The 24,617-nt window shown below is 44.9% G+C and overlaps 1 protein-coding gene and 1 long non-coding RNA gene across 2 annotated transcripts in view; one reads left to right on the forward strand and one right to left on the reverse strand.

Moving 5' to 3' along the window:
- The window catches only part of SLCO4A1 (solute carrier organic anion transporter family member 4A1), a 74,550-nt gene extending 70,721 nt beyond the window's left edge, over positions 1-3,829 (reverse strand). Inside the window, exon 1 of the mRNA XM_073607499.1 lies at positions 3,674-3,829. The gene's annotated coding sequence lies outside the window, so the exon portion shown is untranslated. The remainder of the gene's footprint in view (positions 1-3,673) is intronic.
- Positions 3,830-3,981: 152 nt separating this feature from the next.
- Positions 3,982-24,617, forward strand: part of LOC141113558 (uncharacterized) — a 219,441-nt gene continuing 198,805 nt past the window's right edge. Inside the window, exons 1-2 of the long non-coding RNA XR_012236786.1 lie at positions 3,982-4,111; positions 21,277-22,322. This is a non-coding gene — a long non-coding RNA (uncharacterized lncRNA). The remainder of the gene's footprint in view (positions 4,112-21,276; positions 22,323-24,617) is intronic.

Below are 24,617 nucleotides of genomic sequence, written 5' to 3' on the forward strand. Positions count from 1 at the left end.
GTCTAAAATCATCACAGAGGGTGGGTTAGGCCTCCTAGCCAAAGGTCTTCTAGCCAAAGGTATCCTACAGCAAAATTTGATCGTTTAGAATAGAATTGTATAAGTTTGAAAGGGCACTGATGCTAAAACTATTTTTCCGTACACAAGCAGGAGCTGTAACTGGGTCTAAGGGTCAAGCATTTAAGATGAAAAGTAAATGAATGCCTCCTGGCCAATATCAGTCTATAGAAAGTTATATTCGCACTCTGAAGCAAGATGTTCGCTCGAGTGCCTCCACTATGAAAAAATATACCAACTTGAGTCCGGCAGAATATAAGGCTTTGAAATCATTGAGGGATGACAAAAATCTCATCCTTAAACCCACCGACAGAACAGTTTGTTCTGGAGAATAATTTTTTCTCATTCGAAGGAACAAAGTTTGCCCAAATCCATGGTACAGCCATGGGCAGTTCAGCAGCCCCTTAGCTTGCGAACTTGTTCGTTGGATACATGGAGGAACATCACATTTATCCTATGGCTCTTTTTTCTCAGCATGTCAAGTGTTGGCTAAGATACATTGACGACATTTTTTTAATCTGGGATGGTGAAGTTTGCATTTTTCATGAGTTTGTGGGGCATTTGAATAGGATATTCCCGGGCAGTGATTTATATTCCCCATCAGAAGCCTGTGTGATAGGATTACAATGCAGGAGCACAATTAGGTGTTGTCACCCTATAAAAGGAAGTGACCAAATAAAGACTTTGGTGGCAGGATCATCAATATTTATTTGAATAAAAGCTACAAATCTAAAAGTATTTAAATTTTAAAATGACATTACCATGTTTACAAAGCTCATATGAGATTTTAGTGATTGCATTCATATCCGCTTAAAGACAAACATTTTTGTTTTGGGTAGAGCGGAGAGGGGTTTGAACTCCTGGGAGGTTATTATTGTCTATCTGTGCTCCCTGTTAGAGAGATTCCCCCTCCCTGCTTGTCCTGGTGACTGGTATCACTGAAAGTGATAGTGAAAGCAAATGCCAATGTACATAGATAGATATGGTGAGGGGGGAGAGAGAGAGAGGGGAGAGAGAGAGAGCGGGGAGATAGAGAAAGGGAAAAGGAGAGAGGGAGGGGGAGAGAGAGGGAGAGAGGGGGAGAGGGAGAAAGAGAGAGGAGGGACAGAGTGAGGGAGTGGGAGAAAGAGAGAGTGTGGAGAGAGAGAGAGGGGGGGAGAGAGGGGTAGGGAGAGAGAGAGAGAGATGGGGGATATAGAGAGAGATGGGGAGAGAGAGGGGGAGATGGAAAAATAGAGAGGAGGGACAGAGCAAGGGAGAAAGAGAAGGGGGAGAGAGAGAGACAGGGGAATAGAGAGGGGAGGAGAGATAGAGGGGGTAGTTAGAGAGAGGGGGAGATATGGTGAGAGGGGGTAGAGGGAGGGGTGAGAGAGGGGGTAGAGGTAGGGGAGAGAGAGGGGGTAGAGGGAGGGAGTGATAGAGAGAAAAGGGAGGAAAGGGAAGAGAAGGAGGAGAGGGAAAGAGGGAGAGAGAGAGGGGGGATAGAGGGAGGGGTGAGAGAGGGGGTAGAGGGAGGGGAGAGAGAGGGGTTAGAGGGAGGAGTGAGGGAGGGGGTAGAGGGAGGGGGAGGGGGTAGAGGGAGGGGAGAGAGAGGGGGTAGAGGGAGGAGTGAGGGAGGGGGTAGAGGGAGGGGGAGAGAGGGGGGAGAGAGAGGGAGAAAGGGGGGGAAGAGAGAGGGAGGGATAGAGAGAGAAGGGGGAAAAGGAAAAGAGAGAGAGGAGAGGGAAAGAGATGGAGAGAGAAAGGGGGGATAGAGACAAAGAGGGAGAGGTGGGGGATAGAGAGGGAAGAGGGGGAGGGGGGAGAGAGTGGAAGGGGGAGGGAGAGAGAGGGGAGAGAGAGAGAGGGGAAGGGGGGGGGAGAGAGAGGGGAAGGGGGGATGGAGAGGGAGAGATAGAGGGGGGGGAATAGAGAGGGAGAGAGGGGGGGAGAGGAGGGAAGAGAGATAGAGGGGGTTATTATTGTTTATCTGTGCTCCCTGTTAGAGAGATTCCCCCTCCCTGCTTGTCCTGGTGACTGGTATCACTGAAAGTGATAGTGAAAGCAAATGCCAATGTACATAGATAGATAGATAGATAGATAGATAGATAGATAGATAGATAGATAGATAGATAGATAGATAGATAGATAGATAGATAGATAGATATGGTGAGGGGGGAGAGAAAGAGGGAGAGAGAGGAGAGAGAGAGAGTGGGGAGATAGAGAAAGGGAAAAGGAGAGAGGGAGGGGGAGAGAGAGGGATAGGGAGAGAGAGGGAGAGATATATAGAGAGAGAGGGGGAGAGGGAGAAAGAGAGAGGAGGGACAGAGTGAGGGTGTGGGAGAAAGAGAGAGTGAGGAGAGAGAGGGGGGAGAGAGAGATAGGGAAAGAGAGAGAGAGAGAGATGGGAGAGAGAAAAATAGAGAGGAGGGACAGAGCGAGGGAGAAAGAAGAGAGGGGGGGAGAGAGAGACAGGGGAATAGAGAGGGGGAGAGGGGAGGAGAAATAGAGGGGGTAGTTAGAGGGAGGGGGGAGATAGGGTGAGGGAGGGGGTTGAGAGAGGGGGTAGAGGGAGGGGGTTGAGAGAGGGGGTAGAGGGAGGGGGTTGAGAGAGGGGGTAGAGGGAGGGGGGTGAGAGAGGGGGTAGAGGGAGGGATATAGAGAGAAGGGAGGAAAGGGAAGAGAGAGAGGGAGGAGAGGGAAAGAGATGGGGGGGGATAGAGGGAGGGGAGAGAGAGGCGGTAGAGGGAGGAGTGAGGGAGGGGGAGAGGGAGGGGGGAGAGAGAGGGAGAAAGGGGGGGAAGAGAGAGGGAGAGATAGAGAGAGAAGGGGGAAAAGAAAAAGAGAGAGAGGGAGGAGAGGGAAAGAGATGGAGAGAGAGGGGGGGTAGAGACAAAGAGAGAGAGGGGAGAAGGAGAGGTGGGGCATAGAGAGGGAAGGGGGGGAGTGGAAGGGGGAGGGAGAGAGAGGAGAGAGAGGGGAAGGGGGTATGGAGAGGGAGAGATAGAGGGGGGAGAGGGGGGAAGAGAGATAGAGGGGGTAGATAGAGAGACAGGGGGGTAAAGGGAGAGGAGAAAGAGGGAGAGAGAGAGAAGGAGGGAAAGGGAATAGAGAGAGGGAGAGAGAGGGGGAGGGGGATAGAGAGGGGAGAGATGGGGGGGGGGTGAGAGAGAAGACACAGGAGAAGAACAGAAAATTACATTATTTTATTATTCAATTCAAATAATAACAATATGTACCCTACTAACCCTCTTGTATTGAATTGTATTGTAGCTGTACTGTCTCCCTTTATATTGTAAAGCTCTGCACAAACTGTTGGTGCTGTATAAATCCTGTATTTTATATATATATATATATACACTGTATATAAAGGCAGAAAGGAAGAACAGTAGACGACATTTCTTTAGTATTCAATGAGAATATTAATAAAAATAGTATAATAATAATATGTACCATGGTATATAAATATAGATAGATTAATCCCAAAGATAGAACAGCAGCAGACATGATTTTAGTAATGAATGACAATAGTAATGATAATGTAGTATATACCATGTGACAGACAGAGAGAGAGATAGAAGGGGAGATGAGTATATCTCAGCACAGTGAGGATGATGAGGAGTGTAGATGGACATACCTGTACAGTGGTGGAGTCTCCCCTGATTGCCCTGTGCAGTGATGATGAGGATGATGATGATGAGGATGATGATGAGGATGATGCAGGCGGTGGACCTCCCCGCTCCCTCTGCTCACCTCTGCCTCGCCTCCACTCCCAGTCTCTTCAGTTTCATTGTCACATCAGGCTCCTCCCTTCCCAGCACCGACTGGAGTCCTCGGCAGAACACCGACCAATGAGCGTCAGGCAAGCGCTGGTCTTATCGCTTATAGACTAATCAGAAGCCGACTGTCAGGCGAGCCCCCCCTCCCCCCCCCCCCCCTCTCTTTGACAGTTGGCCGAGCGCCCAAAACGAGAAAGCGAGAACTGTCTCAGAGCGAGAGACGTAACGTCATGGCAGACCCGCCCCCTGTCATCTCCTCAATGGAGGGGAGAATAGAGAGCAGAGGAGGTGCGCAGGTAGGTCACGTGATGCGGTAGTGAGGGCGGGAAGCGCTGAGGAGAGGTGTCAGGGGGTTCAGTCAGCTCATGGAGCTGGGCCAGCACTAACAATGGTAACATCGTCAGTTTTATTGTTTTTTTGGTGACAATATTTATTATTTTTTTTTTGTTTAGGTTTTCTGGTGACAATTTTCAGCTGTGGTGAAGTATACAGGGCGCATTATATAAAATACCACAAGAGGTTGACATTTGTGCACTTAGACAGGATGGGGAACCCAAGCGATGGTGCCGGTGGTAGCACCTTTGAGAAGCGATATGGCGGAGGATCACTTTTCAGAGGTGAGGAGTCGGTATGTAAACACCACACCGCCGTGCCGCTGTTGTGTTTATGGCACCGTGTGTGGCACCGCGCCATTCTCTGAAATTCAGGAACGCCAAATGCATCGTTTTTTATGTGTGTGTACATCTCCGAGCGGCCGCACACCTGTGTTTAGGTGGTAAAACCTCGGCTCAGCCGCCTGCTTTCCGTATGCAGAGATGCCCTTATTACAGCACCTATCGCATTACGATGCGTCATTCACGTGTTTTGCGCCCATTTCTGATGCGTTGTTCAATAACGCTTTCCAGCCTCCTGTGTGTTGGCTTTCTCACTTTTTGTTCACGGTAGCGGTGCTGTCTGAGGTTGATCCACCTTCAAATCGCTCTTCAGAGGTCACGTGACGAAACGGCAAGGAGGCGTTTTGATCCCAATGCCAGCACGCTGCAACCGCATGCCAAGCAGAACGGGCACATTCGGTGGGCGCTATGCCACAGAGGGTATGATTCTTGCAGCAAAGCATCACAGCCGTGTCCTGTGTACACCCGTGTGTGACAGGAAGGGAGGAGGCAATATGGCGGCTTTTTACCACCTGATTTAACCCTTTAAATAATGCACCACCAGACCCATGGACCCGCATTAGTCACATTCAGCTGCACGCAGTCGCAGAGAGGACCCATGGACCTGCATTAGTCACATTCAGCTGCACGCAGTCGCAGAGAGGACCCATGGACCCGCATTAGTCACATTCAGCTGCACGCAGGACCCATGGACCTGCATTAGTCACATTCAGCTGCACGCAGTCGCAGGGCAGACCCATGGACCCGCGTTAGTCCCATTCAGCTGCATGCAGTCGCAGGGCAGACCCATGGACCCGCATTAGTCCCATTCAGCTGCACGCAGTCGCAGGGCAGACCCATGGACCCGCGTTAGTCACATTCAGCTGCACGCAGTCGCAGAGAGGACCCATGGACCTGCATTAGTCACATTCAGCTGCACGCAGTCGCAGAGAGGACCCATGGACCTGCATTAGTCACATTCAGCTGCACGCAGTCGCAGAGAGGACCCATGGACCTGCATTAGTCACATTCAGCTGCACGCAGTCGCAGAGCGGACCCATGGACCCGCATTAGTCCCATTCAGCTGCATGCAGTCGCAGGGCAGACCCATGGACCCGCATTAGTCCCATTCAGCTGCACGCAGTCGCAGAGCGGACCCATGGACCCGCATTAGTCCCATTCAGCTGCATGCAGTCGCAGGGCAGACCCATGGACCCGCATTAGTCCCATTCAGCTGCATGCAGTCGCAGAGCGGACCCATGGACCCGCATTAGTCCCATTCAGCTGCACGCAGTTGCAGAGCGGACCCATGGACCCGCATTAGTCCCATTCAGCTGCACGCAGTCGCAGAGCGGACCCATGGACCCGCATTAGTCACATTCAGCTGCACGCAGTCGCAGAGCGGACCCATGGACCCGCATTAGTCACATTCAGCTGCACGCAGTCGCAGAGCGGACCCACGGACCCGTATTAGTCACATTCAGCTGCACGCAGTCGCAGAGCGGACCCATGGACCCGCATTAGTCACATTCAGCTGCACGCAGTCGCAGGGCAGACACATGGACCCGCATTAGTTACATTCAGCTGCACGCAGTCGCAGGGCAGACCCATGGACCCGCATTAGTCACATTCAGCTGCACGCAGTCGCAGGGCAGACCCATGGACCCGCATTAGTCACATTCAGCTGCACGCAGTCGCAGGGCAGACCCATGGACCCGCATTAGTCACATTCAGCTGCACGCAGTCGCAGGGCAGACCCATGGACCCGCATTAGTCACATTCAGCTGCACGCAGTCGCAGGGCAGACCCATGGACCCGCATTAGTCACATTCAGCTGCACGCAGTCGCAGAGCGGACCCATGGACCCGCATTAGTCACATTCAGCTGCACGCAGTCGCAGGGCAGACACATGGACCCGCATTAGTTACATTCAGCTGCACGCAGTCGCAGGGCAGACCCAGTTCAGTGACAGGAATACCCTCCGAAAGCAACATGCTGTTTAACTTTTAGCCCTCATGCACACAGGCTGCTAAAATAACGTTATGAAAACGCCAGTATTTTAGCAGTGACTTTTTTCAGCTTTTTTCAGCGTTTTTGTAATAGCGTTTTTGAGCGTTTTTTCCGCGTTAGCGTTTTTGAGCTTTTTTTTTTTTTTCAAATTTTTTTTTTTTTTTTTTTTTTTTTCAATGGATCAAAAACGCTAAAAAACGTTGGTGGATGACGTTTTTGAGCGTTTTTCAGCGTTTTTCAGCGTTAGAGCGTTTTTACAGCTGAAAAACGTCTCTCAGAACCCACTGGTCCTGGGTTTTTTTTACAGCTTAAAAACGCCTATGCCACTTGCAGCTCAAAAACGCCTAGGTGGGCATGAAGCCATAGACTAACATAGACAGGCCTTTTTAAGCTGCAAAAAAAGCTCAAAAAAGCAGCTGTAAAAACGTCCGTGTGCATGAGGACTTGCTTGTGTACAGCCATGAGCGGCTGCATGTCACCGTTCGGGGCAGTAAAACTGTGGCTTATCTGCCCTCTGTATGTGTGAGTGAAGCCTCATGGACTCTTGTACTATCATCTCTGCTAGTAACTCTTTCTAAATGCTTCTCAAATGCCCTGTAAACTCCAGAGGGGCATTTGTGAGGCATTTGCAGGGTGATCACATTGATAAGAATGGAGACATTTGAGGAACAGTAAAGCCACCCGAACACAACATGCCGGATACATTTGAGACTTGACACAAACGTGACCATGTGAACAACACTTTCCGCTGCAATGCACACAAGTGATGACACAGAGCGTGGACAGGCCTTCCTATGAAACGCCTGCTTTTAATGCTAATGTAAATGTAGGGCTCCCAATTCCTTCTTTTATCCCCCCCCTTCCTATTTAACCCCTTGCCGACTGCACTATATCTGAATGATGGCTACAGCGCACTCGTCCATTTTTTGGAGGGCATCTTTTGACATCTTCACAGAAACGCGCACCCACTGCGGCACACACATGGCCCGCTGTGTGATCGCTGTGTCACATATGATTACAGATCGGGGTAAGGTGCCAATCATAGCGCCCCTATACCACGTGATTAGCTCTGTTCGATCACAGCTGATCAGGATGTAAACACTTGCTGGTTATCAGCATTCCTTTCCTCACGCACTGTCACAGCGTGAGAAGAGGATAGCTGGTAACTGGCAAGTGTGAACGGGGACATCTACACTGATAATCAGTGTCCTGATGATCCATGCAGACCCAACAGTGCTCATCAGTGCTGCCAATCAGTGCCCCTCAGTGCTGCCTATTAGTGCTTCCTATTAGTGCACATCAGTGAAGGAGAAAAATTACTTGTTTGCAAAATTTTATAACAGAAACTAAGAAAAACGTTTTTTGTTTTTTTTCTTTTTTACTAATTTTTTTGTCTAGCAAAAAAAAAAAAAAAAAACTCAGTGGTGATTAAATACCACCTAAAGAAAAAAAAAAGGGATAACATTTTGGTTTGGGTACAGTGTGGTATGACCGCGCAATTGCTGATCAAAATGTGACAGCGCTAGAAGCTTAAAATTGACCTGGGCAGGAAGGGGGTGAAAGTGTCTGGTAGGCAAGTGGTTAAGCAACCATCTAATTTTTTTGTTTTTTTTGTTTGTAAAAACAATTTACACAGTGCTTTACATACTGTACATTCACGTATTGCACTCAAGGAGCTCCCAGTCTAAGATCCCTACCTAACATACAGTACATAGAGACAATTTAGACAGGAGTCAGTTACACTACAAGAATGTTCTCAGAGTACGGCTGGCCTGTGTAAAAAAAAAAAGGATGTACTGTATTTACGTACTTGTTTTCAACCCGCTCCAGTATGATCATGTTATCGACTCCCCTGTGTTAACCAGCGGCAGCTGCAGGGGAGAGGAGGGAGCGATGACAACAGCTGGGATGTGGGAGCCTATGGGTGATGTCACTATTGTCAAGCTCTAAACTCCCCCAGCAGCCACCACTGGCTGGCACAGGGGATCGTGTGACTGGACAGGAGCGGGCTGAAAATAGGTAATTATATATACATCTATTTTTCACAGGTTAGCCAGCATAGGTGTTAGGAGAGGGTAGGGGACATTTTTAGGACTAGTTAGATTTAGGTTGTATTTCTACTTTAATATAGTATTAAACCCTCAGGGTGTTTTAGTTTAACCACTTCCTGTCTGTCCGCAATGTACTGCTGACAGGCGACTTGTGTGGGCAAAGCGACGTACTCATACTCATGATTCATGGCCTGGACCTGCTGATCAGCTGTGTACAATTACAGCCCAGAGCTCTGTGTTGACAATCAACGCAGAGCTCTGTACACAGAGAATGATCTCTCTGATTCTCAGGGAAGCGAAACTTAGAGGTCTATTAGTAAAAGCAGCACACATTACACATCGGTAGGCACACATTTAACCCCTTGATCACCCAGCTAGTGTGATTAGTACAGTGACAGTGTATAGTATATAGTATGATCACTGTATTAATGTCACTGGTGAAGTCAGTGGCAATTAGTCAGTTCTCCCCCAGCATCAGTTAGTGTCAGATTGTCCGCCGCAATGCCACTATAAGTCGCTGATCACCGCCATTAGTAGTATTAACCACTTCTCCTTAGGTGGACTTCATATGTCGTCCTGTAATTTAAGTGGTTAAATCTGAATGCAACTACATGCATCATTCAGTTTTCTTCTTTATTTGATTCTCTGTCATACCTGTTCAGCCACTTGATTGCCTTTACTGGCCGTCGCCCTCCAGTGCTTCTCCTGGCTCGCCCATGTGATCGGCGAGCTGGAGAATGAACCGACCGGTGGCGGCCATTTACTATAGAGAATACCGTGGACCAGATGGTCCCCGGCAGTCTCTATGACCTTCTGCGTGACGTTATGACATCATGTCCGGCCTCGGCAGATGTAAACACTGCTGTTTCCTCGGCTGGGAAGCCGAGATTCTTTTTATTTTTTTATTTCAGGCTTTCCAGCCTAGAGGCGAGATGTGGGGACTTATAGACCCCAGATTTCGCTGTAAAGAGGACCTGTCATGCCCTATTTATAATTAAAAGGGATGGTTACATTCCTTATAATAGGAGTAAAAATGATCAAAAGAATTTTAAAGGGAAAGTGTAAAAATAAAAAAAAATAAAAGTAAAATAAACAATAAAACAACCCCCCCCCCAGAAGCGAACGCATACGCATGTCATGCCTGCATATGTAAATGGGCGTTCAAACTACGTATGTGAGGTATCCCCGCGAACGTTAGAGCGAGAGCAACAATTCTAGTACTAGACCTTTTCTGTAACTCTAAACTGGTAACCTGTAAAAAAAAAAAAATTAAAGCATCGTCGATGAAGATTTTTAGGTTTGGCGATATTCCTAGAGTGTGCGCAGTTTTAAAGCGTGACATGTTGGGTATCTATTTACTCGGCGTAACATCATCTTTCACATTATACAAAAAAATCGGGCCAACTTTAGTATTTTGTGTTTTTTTAATTCATGAAACAGTTTCTTTTACAAAAATAACACGTTTGAAAAATTGCTGCACAAATACCGTGTGATGTAAAAAGTTGCAACAAGCACCATTTTAGCGTCTCTGCTCAAAAATAATTTTTTAGCAAAAAAATTATGACTTTTACATTTAGGAGAGGAGTGCCAGAATAGGCCCAGTATGGAAGTGGTTAAAAAAAAAAAAAAACTATTCCAGTATACTGTATATACCATAGTTTGTAGGGGCTATAAGCCTGGGTTCACACTTGTGCAACATCGCATGTGATTCGCACCCGCACTGCGGTGCCGATCACATGTGATGTCTGTGCGACGCAAGTTCAGCCATACAGTTGTATGGCTGAACTCGCATTGGATTCGCAGGAAAATAGTGCCGGGACTTTTTTTTTTTCCGCACTGGAATCGGATCGCATGGGTGCTCTCACCCATGTGATCTGATTCCTGTGCAAGTTCACAGTTTACACTGCGATCTGTGAACTGTTCTCATTAACATTGTATTGATACCCGCAGTGGTTGGCAGAGGGCAGTGTGAACTGCCTGTGGGAGAGATGCGATGCGGGAACGGGGCTAGAAATCGCGCTGGTTCCCGCATCGCTACAGTGTGAACCTAGGCTTACTTTCATGCAAACCAATCAATATATGCTTATTGGGATTTTTTCTTACCAAAGACATGTGGCCGAAAACATTTTGGCCAAATATTATGAAGACTTTTTTTTTTTTTTATTGGTTATGTTTTTTAGCAGAAAATAAAAAATATTGATTTTTTTCGGTCTCTTTTTCGTTTATATCATGAACAATAAAAAACAGCAGTGGTAATCAAATACCACCAAAAGATAGCTCTATTTGTGTGAAAAAAAATATATAAATTTTGTTTGGGTACAGCGTTGCATGACCGTACAATTACCAGTTAAAGTAGTGCAGTGCTAAATAGCAAAAAAATGCTCTGGTCAAGAAGGGATGTAAAACCGTCCGGAGGTCAAGTGGTCAACACATTGAGCACAAGAAAATAAACATTCCCCATGAAACTCAGTGTTAAATTTCTTACCTCAGCACTCGCAGTTTACAACCTACAATGATGCTGGCTCCTGCTCTCAGTGCTGCTTCCCTAAAGTTTTGATCTCCACAGGAAGACGTTAAAGTTGAATTGAACTCAATTTAAAAAACAGGTAAAAAAAAGTTGAATTCTCCAAGGTGAACTATTTGAGAGGCATGGAAGATCTCACAGCTACCTTGCATAACTGAGAGGAGACCATTCAAGAGACCTGGCGACCCTGGAACCACTTTGTGTACACCAACGCATATATACAGGAGGTGGCGCATGCGAGCTGGTTGTTCCCCCTGCCTTACACCTCCCCTATTTTTAGTCACCCATTGAAAACCGAGTGATGGGATACACCCTTCAGATATGTTGTATATCCTGGTTCATATCCTGCTTTCATATTGCCCCATCCCTGGGCTTGTTAGACCCAGGGGAAGTATTAACCCCCCGCTACGTTACCTGGAAAATTCCAAGCTAAGTTAGCTTATTCCACCGAATACTATATGTGAGTCTATCTCACTGTTTCATTCATTGGACCACATGTGCCTAGACCATCTACATAAATATATCTAAGACACTCTAGTGTGACACACTGAGCACTATCTATCAATAAGTATACTCTGTGATGACCGGCAGTGCAACGCCGGGCCCATTGTTCTTGGACCCGGCCTCCGATTATTTACCTATTTGTTTTCTATTTGAGATACTGTAAATACTATTTTTCCTGATTGTTATGTGTAACTTTCTTTGGAAAATAAAGGAATTACAAAAAAAAAGTTAAATTAAGCTAAAAAAACAAAAAAAAAAAGCTATCCCCGCATACAATTTGCATGGTAGGAGATTGTGACCGGAGCCGGTTAACATATCTCCACTGCGGCTCCAGTGAGAATTTGCACAGGAGTCCAGTGCGTCTTTTGGTCCATTTCAGGTCCGAATTCAGCCCAAAAATGTAGGTTCTCTTTAAATGTAAGGACTCATTCTTGCTGTTAGTTACAATCTTTACTATTTGCAAACAAAATGAAGGTTTCCTATTTAGAATAATAAGCTGTCAGGTTAGTAAAACAGAAAATATCAGAACCAATTCAATCATACAGTTTGTAGTGTACATAGATTTGCAAAACAATGGATAAGGATAATAAATGGATAATAAAGGAATATTCCTGAACTTTGTTTTATCTCATGGTTACTGTAAAATTGTGTGAATGCATCGATGCAGTGCACATTATCTCAGCTTGCAGAGCTTGGATTCATCAAATGAGTTTTCCAAAAATGTAAATATTGCAGAATATACTAGGGGTGCAACGGATCGTCATCGATCCGTGATCCAATCCGCGGAGGTTGATCCGTACGGGACATCCGCGATCCGCGGAGCGCTCTGTGGCCTTGGCCATAGGAAAGGCCGCGGCTTCGGCCTAGCTCCGGAGCGGCGGCCATCTTGGTACACCCGGCGGCCGTTTAGCACGTGATCGCTCCGTCAAATGATGGAGCGATCACTTTTTTTTTTTTCAAATATTAGGTTTTATTTATTTTTTACAGGCCCAACATGGGCTTAAAACATACAATACAGTACGATACATACATACATTGGAAATGAGGAGAGATATATTCATTTACCTTCCTAAATAATCCTATACATTGATAGATTTCGTACAATATAAGGTCAGCAGTAAATATTCACATTTAACATTTCTCTCCATTAGTCTCCACTCGCCTCCTATCCCACTCAGGCAGACCCTCAGTACCCAAGAGGGAAGGGGCAGCGGAGATAATCATAGATGTACATCGGGAAAAAGAGGGGTAGGAAGAGATAAGGATAAAGGGAAGAAAGGGAGGGACTTGTAGGGGGGGGGTATAGGGGGGGGGGGGGCTCTGGTTGATTCAGGACAGCCTCAGATTTTGTATTGCCTGGAGAAGTGAGCTTATCAGGCGGTTCTAAGGGTGGTGCCCTCTGAGGACAGAATAAATTGTTGCCATATTGCCCACGTCTTTCTATATTTTTCCTGTTGGTGTCTCGCCGTTAGTACCAGGTCTTCCATTCTACTAATCTCCTCCACCCTCCGAACCCACTCCGCCACGGTTGGTGGAGTTTGTCTTTTCCAATGGCGTGGGATACAGGATTTAGCTGCGTTAACTAAGTGTCGCACGATGGACTTTTTGTATCTTTTAGTTGGTATAGTATTTACGTGTAACAGAAAAAAGGCCGGGTCATTGGGGATATTGTATTCCGTGAATTTTTGGATGGTTGCTCTAATGGTGGACCAGAAATGTGAGAGTTTCGAGCAGGACCAGAATACGTGCAGCAACGTGCCCCTCTCCACCCGACATCTCCAACAAAGTGTCGAGGTGTTCGGGTAGAAGGTATGTAGGGCTTGGGGGGTTAGGTACCACCTCGTCAAAAGTTTATAGTTAGTTTCCTGTATTTTTGTGCAAATAGAGGACTTTAGCGAAAAAGTTACTACATGTTGAATCTGGTCTGATGTAAATGTATAGTTCAGATCTCTCTCCCATTTACGTATAAAGGTTAGATGTGTGTCGTCCGTCGGGGTGATGAGTAGGTTATACATTATCGATAGCGTCTTTGCGAGTGCACCCTCCTCTGAGCAGTAATCTTCAAATGTCGTTAGAGGTTGTGCGTACCCCTGTGGGTTAGGTATAGACGTGAGGAAGTGTCTCAACTGGACAGCCGTCCAAAAAGATAACTTAAAAGGGCCCGTTTGGTCGCTTAATATCTCCACGGATGGCCATGAATCTCCTGTCAGAAAATGTCGAGCTTGTGTGCGTTTTAAGCTCAGAAGTAAATTTTTAACCTGAGGGTCTAGACCCGGGGAGAATTGCGGGTTTCCTATAATTGGATAGAGTGGGGAGTTAGCCGACGATAGTAATTGCATTTGGCATGTTTGTGAGCTCACCTGAAGCGTCGTCCCTATCAGCGGGTGTCTTTTGTCTTGTACTCGAAGGTGTTCATAGCACCACAGAGCTCCCTGCAAGGGTATTTGCACCTGGGCCTGTTCCAGGTGTGTCCACAATTTAAGGTCTTGGTGGCGACACCAGTCTATAACTCTGCCCAGGTGTACAGCTTGGTAGTATTTTCTCACGTCCGGGACAGCAAGGCCTCCGGAAGCTTTGGGCATAGATAGGAGTGTACGTGGTAATCTCGATTTCTTGTTTGCCCATATGAATTTATGGAATTGACTGTGCACCTTTCTAAAGTAGGATGTGGGGATCGCAATTGGGAGTGCTTGTAACATGTAAAGGTATTTGGGCAAGATGCACATCTTGATAAGGTTGCATCTACCGAACCAGGAGTGTAGGCCTTTACTCCAAGACGTCAGTATATTTCTTGTTTTTGCTAGTAAGGGTGGGAAATTCAGCCTAAAGGTATGGTTAAGGTTTGCTGGGACAAGAGTACCCAAATATGTCAGAGCTGTGGATGTCCACTTAAAGTTAAAACTGGAGCGCAATGTTTGCAGTGTGGGTCGGAGCGATCACTTTTAACAAACCGGCGTCATTTCATGACGCCGGTTCCTCTTTCCCCTCTGTGTACTGATCTGTACAGTGGAGGGGAGAGATCGTATGGCAGCAGTGCCAATACTCTGCAATGCCCTGCCAATACTCTGCAATGCCCTACTGCAATGCCCTGCCAATACTCTGCAATGCCCTGCCAATACTTTGCAATGCCCTGCCAATACTTTGCAATGCCCTGCCAATACTCTGCAATGCCCTGCCAATACTCTGCAATACCCTGCTGCAATGTCCTGCCAATACTCTGCAATGCCCTGCCAATACTCTGCAATGCCCTGCCAATACTCTGCAATACCCTGCTGCAATGCCCTGCCAATACTCTGCAATGCCCTGTCAATACTCTTCCATACCCTGCCAATACTCTTCCATACCCTGCCAATAGTCTGCCATACCCTGCCAATAGTCTTCCATACCCTGCCAATAGTCTGCCATACCCTGCCAATAGTCTGCCAATACCCTGCCAATATACCTGCCAATACCCTGCCAATATACCTGCCAATACTCTGCCAATATACCTGCCAATACCCTGCCAATATACCTGCCAATACCCTGCCAATATACCCACCAATACCCTGCAATACTCTGCCAATACCCTGCCACACCCTGCCAATAGGGAGATTGTGGATATTTCAGTGGGGGAGATTTTTTTTTTGTTGATCCGAAAATGATCCGAACCGTGACTCCTGATCCGAGAAACGATCTGAACCGTGAGTTTTTTGATCCGTTGCACCCCTAGAATATACAGCCTCATGCTACATAACTAAGCTCCATTTCATGCTGAATAAACTAAATTATTAATGTATCTTAAAAAGAAAACTATCTTTAGATCGATTTTTACTCCAAAAGCATTTTAATAAAATTAATTTGATATAAAATAAAATAAAAAATCAGATTTAAATTGAAAAAAAATCTGATTTTTTTTAATTAAAAAAAAAAAAAATCATTGATTTTTATCCACCATGAGTTGCACGCTTTTTATATGGCAAAAAAAGGCAGCTAGCATATAGTAGAGTTTTTTTCCTGGAGTTCTCATGGAGCAGGCAGCACACGGAGATATGGAACAGAACAGCACTGCAATTAAATCTGTGCTGGGTGTCTGCCAGATATCTTTGTTGTACCACAGAAGACTGACTTGTAGAGTCCATTTTGGCACTGATGAAGTTGGATATATCAAGCTGCGGGCGTTCAGCTGTCTTTTACTGATACCAGTGTAAGCTGCAATTTCCTGCCTCGGTGCGCAGAATCTTGTGGAAATGTTTTTGGAGAACAGAACTGACTGTTGGCTAGGGAACGAGCATGTAGATGGGATGGATTGTTTTTCCTAGCAAGTCCTCGTTTACAGTGCATCCGGAAAGTATTCACAGCGCTTTACTTTTTCCATATTTTGTTATGTTATAGCCTTATTCCAAAATTGACTACATTTATTATTTTCCTAAAAATTCTACAAACAATACCCCATAATGACCACGTGAAAGAAGTTTGTTTGGAATCTTTGCAAATGTATTTAAAATAAAAAAACAAAGAAATCCCATGTACATAAGTATCACAGCCTTTGCCATGACACTCAAAATTTAGCTCAGGTGCATCCCATTTCCAATAATCATCCTTGAGATGAAGATGAATGGAAAACTCTGGACAGCCGAACTCCAAAGAAAATTTCTTTTGCCTTTATTGAAAAATCGGGAACACACTGTACAAGCCACAGCAAAGCGATACAGACAGAAGCTGACACGTTTCACACTACGGAGAGTGCTTACTCAAAAATCGGGATCACACTGTACAAGCCACAGCAAAGCGATACAGACAGGAGCTGACGCATTTTACACTACGGAGAGTGCTTACTCAAAAATCGGGATCGCACTGTACAAGCCACAGCAAAGCAATACAGACAGGAGCTGACGTGTTTCACACTATGGAGAGTGCTTACTCAAACATCGGGATCACACTGTACAAGCCACAGCAAAGCGATACAGACAGGAACTGACGAGTTTCACACTGCGGAGAGTGCTTACTCATAAGCACTCTCCATAGTGTGAAACGCGTCAGATCCTGTATGTATGGCTTTGCTGTGGCTTGTACAGTGTGATCCCGATTTTTCAATAAAGGCAAAAGAAATTTTCTTTGGAGTGCGGCTGTCCAGAGTTTTCCATTCATCTTCATTTGTTATACGCATTAGCCAGCACCTGGGGCTCTTCAATTCTAGAGGAGGTTTTTTTTATGTAATCTTTATTTTATTTTATAGAGAACATACAAAACACATAATGTACAATTGGTCTTTCCACATAGAATTGCGGACTATACATTGTAAACCTAAGAGTTAGACAAAGAATATGAAAACAGAGGGGCAAGGGGAGTGGGGGGTTAGGTTATCTCTACACCATTCCACATTATAAAAGAGTCATAGTGAGTTTAAAGAGTTTCCTGCCTCCACGGCCTCAGCCCAGACCTATCTTCTCCCAGCCCCCCACCTATGTACTGGGGGGGCAAGAATCGGCCTCGGGGCCATCAAAGACCAGGTGGGTCCCTCGGGAGGGGGGCTACAAGCCTCCAACTGACCTCCAGCAAGGGGGAAGCACCCCCCGGGCCTCCTACAAGGCCAATTTGGCCGCTAATTCACTAAGGTACCGAGGCCGCCAGGCGGAACCCCTAACTAATACACCCAAACGGGTAACGACATGGTGATAACTAGAGAGAGAAACATATGAACATGCCTTTAACCACTAGCAGTGCATAGCGCCTCAGATTAACCTTCAACTGTAGACCTTATGAGCCACACAAAAAAAAAAGGAAGAGTACATATCATTGCGCTACCAGTAGGCCAGTGAGACATAGTGATCAGGCACGCACGTCACCATTCACAGGCCACCTCAGCTTCAAGGAGGGCTCTGCTAGCTCCAGCAGCGCGACATCCAGGCTAGATGACACAGGGTTAGCGTCAGTAGTATACTTCCGCCACTGGGCCCAAACACCATTAAAACGCTCACTCCTATCTTTGCGCCTCTCCACCCACTCCTCCGCCTCTCTAATATCGCCCACCTTCTGTAGCCATTCTGTTAAAGTAGGGATCTGCGGACATTTCCAATAGAGAGTTATAAGCCGTTTAGCGGCATTTAGTAAATGAGGAAGGGCGCTTTTTTTGTAATGGCTCAGAGGAAGGGTAGGGAGGTGCAAGAGGAAGTGTGTTGGGGAGAACGGGATTTCGATCTGCAAGGCATTTTTAATAGAAGTATGTATTTCCATCCAAAAAGGCTTGATTGCTGAGCATTTCCACCAAATATGGAGGAGGGTGCCTTTCTGACCGCAGCCCCGCCAGCAACGGTCCGAAACTGAGGGGTAAATACTTGATATGACAGCTGGTACGCGATACCAGCGAGTCAGAAGCTTGTAGTTAGTTTCTTGCATTCTAGACACTATGGAGCTGGAGTGTGCTAGTCTGTACATGTACGAACGTTGTTCCGGTGTGAACTCTACCCCTAGATCCCGCTCCCATTCCCGTATAAAAGCCGGCTTGCTGACGGCGGACACTGATCCCAAAAGCCTATATATCTCAGAGATCAGATGGGGAGTGGGCTCGTCCTCAATGAACAGTCTTTCCAGTGTGGTGATAGTGTCCAGCCCTCTCACTGAGGCACCCTGGGTCGCAATGAAATGTTGGAGCTGTTGGTGTCTCCACCAGTCCATTGGGAATCTGCCATGACTATTCCGTAAAGCGTCTAGGGGTATCAACTTGCCCTTATCCATAAATTTAATTCTAGAGGAGGTTTTTGTTTCAGCTGACCTGCCTGAAGCGGTGGCATCCCCTTCTCTATCTGGACTTCTGGACTTGATCATCCTTGAGATGTTTCTACAACTTAATTGGAGTCCACCTGTGGTAAATTTAGTTGATTGGACGTGATTTGGAAAGACACACACCTGTCTATTTAAGGTCCCACAGTTAACAGTGCATGTCAGAGCACAAACCAAGCCATGAAGTTGAAGGAATTGTCTGTAGACCTCCGAGACAGGATTGTATGGAGGCACAAATATGGGGAAGGGTACAGAAAACTGTCTGCAGCATTGAAGGTCTCAATGAGCACAGTGGTCTCTAGCATCCGTCAATGGAAGAAATGAACCATCAGGTCTCTTTCTAGAGTGGGCTGCCTGGCCATACAGAGCGATTGGGGGAGAAGAGCCTTAGTCAGCGAGGTGACCAAGAACCTGATGGTCATTCTAACAGAGCTCCAGCGTTTCTCAGTGGAGAAAGGAGAACCTTTCAGAAGAACAACCATTTCTGCAGCACTCCACCAATCAGGCCTGTATGATAGAGTGGTCAGACGGAAGCCACTCCTCAGTAGAAGGCACATGACAGCCCGCCTTGATTTTGCCAAAAGGCACCTGAAGGACTCTCAGACCATGAGAAACAAAATTCTCTGGTATGATGAAACAAAAATTGAACTATTTGGCCTGAATGGCAAGCGTCATGTCTGGAGGAAACCAGGCACTGCTCATCACCTGGCCATTACCAGCCCTACAGTGAAGGATGATGGTGGCAGCATCATGCTGTGGGGATGTTTTTTAGCATCAGGAACTGGGAGACTAGTCAGGATCGAGGAAAAGATGAATGCAGCAATGTACAGAGACATCCTTGATGAAAACCTGCTCCAGAGTGCTCTGGACCTCAGACTGGGGCGATGGTTCATCTGCCTACCAAACAACGACCCTAATCACACAGCCAAGATAACAAAGGGATGGCTATGGGACAACTCTGAATGTCCTTGAGTGGCCCAGGCAGAGCCCAGACTTGAACCCGATTGAACATCTCTGGAGAGATCTGAAAATGGCTGTTCACCAACGCTCCCCATCCAACCTGATGGAGCTTGAGAGGTCCTGCAAAGAAGAATGGGAGAAACTGTCCAAAAATAGGTGTGCCAAGCTTTATAGCGTCATACTCAAAAAGACGAGGCTGTAATTGGTGCCAAAGGTGCTTCAATAAAGTATTGAGCAAAGGCTGTGTATACTTATGTACATGTGAGTTGTTTCATTTTTATATTTAATACATTTTCAAAGATTTCAAACAAACTTCTTTCACGTTGTCATTATGGGGTATTGTTTGCAGAATTTTGAGGAAAATAATGAATTTAATCCATTTTGGAATAAGGCTGTAACATAACAAAATGTGGAAAAAGTTAAGCGCTGTGAATACTTTCCGGATGCACTGTATCAGAACAATGTCTATGTTGCCCATAGCATCCTATCTGAGTCTACATTGTATTTTCAAATGAACAAATTAAAAATGACATTTGGAATTTGTGTTTGGGCAGCACATGCAGTTTGCCAACAACGAAATCATGCACAGCAATGACTGGGAGGTCAACAAATTACTGTATACACCGCGCAATCACATGCTAGGTAAACTGGACTAAAAATTGCTTTGAGGGTACCCCTTGGGAATATTTCTCCTCACTTTTTAATCAAAAGTTTTTATGCTAACACCTGTCAAAAAAGTCAGCAAGTGAAGGAGAATCCCCCCAATGGGGATAAGAACACAACAACCACTTTGATCAATGAGAGTACTTAAAATATTCTTGTTAGTGATATGAGCTGGTCTTACATCTGTGTGCTGTGGTAACATGCAGTAAAATGTGCATTATCATTACAAAATTGGATTTGCTCCAAATTGGCATATAAAATCAGGTATCTGCAGATGTACAAAGGTCTAATCCCACGTTTTTGGCTTCTCAGGGCTGGCACTAGAGATGTGCACAACAGAAAAACTTGTTTCATTTCAGATCAGTTTGTTAAGCTAGTAATTTTGTTTCTTCGTATTCGTTATGCTAGAATGATTTGTTTTCGAAAATTTGTTTAGTATGTTCGGTTTCGGCTAATATATTTTTTATTTTCTAATCGATTTTGGAAGATGGCTATATTAGTTCTATTCTATTCTATTTTTTAATTTCTATTCTTATCATCATCTTATTTCACTTGTATACCTTTCTGTATTGCAATATGTTTCCAATTCGAATTCAAATTTATTTTCAAGTTTTTCTAATTCATTTTTTCGTCATATTATTTAGTTTCATTATAATTTATTCGTTAAATTGAAATTGATTAAATTGCAATTCGTTACCATTGTGATTTGGAAATTCGGATACATTCAAATCTCTGAATAACAAAAATTTTGTCCGAATTTCGATTAGTAAATTAAACAGATCGTGCATATCTAGCTGGCACGGTTTGCTTACTACTGTGTGCTATGTCTAGGAAACTGTATTACTTACCAGACTATGTCTAAAAAACCTTTTCTCAAATTCTGGAAGCCACAAATAGAATTGCAAATTTCACCGGCAGCGGCAGCCTCTGTTTAAATCTGATATTGGGGCATAGCCTGAAAATACAGCAATGCCCTAAAGAAACAGTTGTATAATTGTTGCCTTGCAGACATTTGTCTACTAAATAGTTCAAACACTAGGACAGGAGATCTACTGTTTGCTGTGGAGCTTCCTTCATTTTGCTGTATACAAAGTAGTAGTAGTATTATCTGATTGGCGGTTGCATAGAAAGTATCCTATCCAATAGGGGGTTGCTATTTTTCTTGCATATGTTTATTCAAAGCAGTACATGCTGGTTATGGCAGTGGGCTGTGAAGCAATTTTAAAGTGACCTTATAGAAAGCTGTAAAGGATGTGATAACATATATGCACATACCTCTCTACCTCTCTACCTCTATATATCAATCAATGTTTGCATTTTTTTTTTTTTTTTTATAGGAACCGTATCCCAGTTTGTGGGACTTTTATGGATGGGGGAGAAAATTCACTTCACGATGGTTCAAACCACCAGTTGCCCTTTGATGTATTGGGAGTCTGGAGCCATAATATATTGACTGGAAGAGTCCTCCTGTGTGGAACAGCAAGGCACCTGCTACCTTCATTCTAAAGACAGAGGTCATGAGAGATGCGTAAACACTTCAGCAATCTGTTTATTGAAACTCATATTGTCATAGAAAAAAAAAAGCATGCAGTTTTGTGGACCGAAAGAGAAAATCTGAAGTCACAACTGCTAAGAAGTCTATTTCAGGTCCATATTTAGTGATGGCGCGGCACTTTTGTGTTAAAGTTTAGTGCTATACCTGAATAGCACAACTGACTATGTTATCATGTCAAGCTTGCAAAAAACGATGAGCAGCCAACAATTCATGGACATTTTTATATTGTTAAAGTGAAATTCAACTTCAAATATTCTATGACATTTAACTGCCCGGTCTCATGGTGACAAGTCTCACTCCCATGTGTTAGCTGAGCCAATGAACATAGTAACACAACTGCCCAGTAAAAGGCTCAGTACCCATCTGCTATTTCAAGCACTATGTGCCTTCAGAAAGTATTAAGAGATATTGTATGGTGGACATAAAATGAAAAATGGGTCGATAAAGTCCTAAAAGGGGCCTGGAAGATACAAACGTGATGAAATGAAAGGTTCAAGCCAGTATGCATACTGCTGCACCTAAGAAGAGGTGAGGAGAACCTAGAGGCAATCCGATGAGGGGATGTCCTCACAGAGACCACAGGCAGTTACTAAAGAGGTGCATGTAGAAGGCAAAAAGGTCTGACAATGGCAAATACAAATACTGGCTGAGCCTGTATGATCAGTGGCCCTGAACTATACCATGCTGTCTGTAAGAGAGAACAGTGCTGGCATTCCTTAATCAGTGTGTCGCAGTGCTGAAAGCATGGGGAGGTGGTGAACAACATCCAAGAAGGTGTGAACTTACCCAATGGTACAGTACAGAGGCAGAAAACTCCTGGCACTTCTGGTAAGATGATTTTTTCATCTGTTAAAAAAAGATTGGCTTTCTCCGATAGCAGCTAATTTCACTAAAAGATTGCTGCATTGTTAGATAATGTTACATAGTAGGTGAGGTTGAAAAAAGACACAAGTCCATCAAGTCCAACCTATGTGTGTGATTATATGTCAGTATTACATTGTATATCCCTGTATGTTGTGGTTGTTCAGGTGCTTTATCTAATAGTTTCTTGAAACTATCAATGCCCCCCACTGAGACCACCGCCTGTGGAAGGTAATTCCACATCCTTGCCGCTCTTACCGTAAGAACCCTCTACGTAGTTTAAGGTTAAACCTCTTTTCTTCTAATTTTAATGAGTGGACATGAGTCTTGTTAAACTCCCTTCTTCGAAAAAGTTTTATCCCTATTGTGGGGTCACCAGTATGATATTTGTATGTTGAAATCATATCCCATCTCAAGCGTCTCTTCTCCAGAGAGAATAAATTCAGTGTTCGCAACCTTTTCCTCATAACTAATATCCTCTAGACCCTTTATTAGCGTTGTTTCCCTTCTTTGTACTCGCTCCATTTCCAGTACATCCTTCCTGAGGACTGGTGCCCAGAACTGGACAGCATACTCTAGGTACGGCCGGACCAGAGTCTTGTAGAGGAGGAGAATTATCGTTCTATCTCTGGAATGAATCCCCTTTTTAATGCATGCCAATATTTTGTTTGCTTTGTTAGCAGCAGCTTGCCATTGCATGCCACTGCTGAGCCTATCATCTACTAGGACCCCCAGGTCCTTTTCCATCCTAGATTCCCCCAGAGATTCTCCCCCCAGTGTATAGATTGCATTCATATTTTTGCCACCCAAATGCATTATTTTACATTTTTCTACATTGAACCTCATTTGCCATGTAGTCGCCCACCCCATTAATTTGTTCAGATCTTTTTGCAAGGTTATTGCCCTGCTTAGCTTAGTATCGTCCGCAAATATAGAGATTGAACTGTTTACCCCATCCTCCAGGTCATTTATGAACAAATTAAACAGGATTGGTCCCAGCACAGAACCCTGGGGGACCCCACTATCCACCCCTGACCAATCCGAGTACTCTCCATTTATCACCACCCTCTGAACTCGCCCTTGTAGCCAGTTTTCAATCCATGTACTCACCCTATGGTCCATAACAGACCTTATTTTGTACAGTAAATGTTTATGGGGAACCGTGTCAAATGCTTTTGCAAAATGCAGATACACCACGTCTACGCGCCTTCCTTTATCTAGATGGCAACTCGCCTCCTCATAGAAGGTTAATAGATTGGTTTGACAAGAACGATTCTTAATGAATCCATGCTGATTACTGCTAATGATACAGTCCTCATTACTAAAATCTTGTATATAGTCCCTTATCATCCCCTCCAAGAGTTTACATACTATTGATGTTAGGCTAACTAGTCTGCAATTAATTCCCAGGGATGTATGTTGGGCCCTTTTTAAACATTGGTGGTACATTGGCTTTTCTCCAATCAGCTGATATCATTCCAGTCAGTAGACTGTCAGTAAAAATTAGGAACAATGGTCTGGCAATTACTTGACTGAGTTTCCTAAGTACCCTCGGGTGCAAGCCATCTGGTCCCGGTGATTTATTAATGTTAAGTTTCCCAAGTCTAATTTTAATTCTGTGCTCTGTTAGCCATGGAGGTGCTTCCTGTGATGTGCCATGAGGATAAACACTGCAGTTTTGGTTACTGAAGCCCCCCGATTCCCCTATGAAGACTGAGGAGAAGAATAAATTCAATACCTTCGCCGTCTCCCCATCGTTTGTAACCAGATGTCCTTCCATTCTTTATGGGGCCAATATGGTCTGTGAACAAAATGTCATGTAAGATATACATAGGTGCATTAGTGCTTGTAGAGCCAATATAATTATTTATGAACATAATGCAAATAATGGGTGTGTGCAATTGCACTCTCCTTCTTTCATTATTGTAGTCAGGACTTATTATGGTGTAGTCTCCTTTTCACATATTCAGCTGGGATGATAGATGATCCCTATTGAAAAAAGGGGGTCATCACAGCAGGAACTCATCAACTCAGCAGGAAGGTTTAAGCCAGGGGTGCTCAACCTTTTGAACAGCGAGGGCCACTTAAGCAATTTAATGAGAATAAAGACGGCGCTGCCCTCTAATTAAATAGGTGCTATACACTAATGTGGTAAGTGAATCCTGGCAGTTAAATTAGGTGTCAATAGTGCAATCTACACAAATTATTCAGAAGTGACCGAAAAAAGTAGTAACGCCAGTAAATAAGACACTAATAAATAAC

The sequence above is a fragment of the Aquarana catesbeiana genome, linkage group LG12 (assembly GCF_042186555.1).
Source record: "Aquarana catesbeiana isolate 2022-GZ linkage group LG12, ASM4218655v1, whole genome shotgun sequence".
Taxonomy (NCBI): domain Eukaryota; kingdom Metazoa; phylum Chordata; class Amphibia; order Anura; family Ranidae; genus Aquarana; species Aquarana catesbeiana.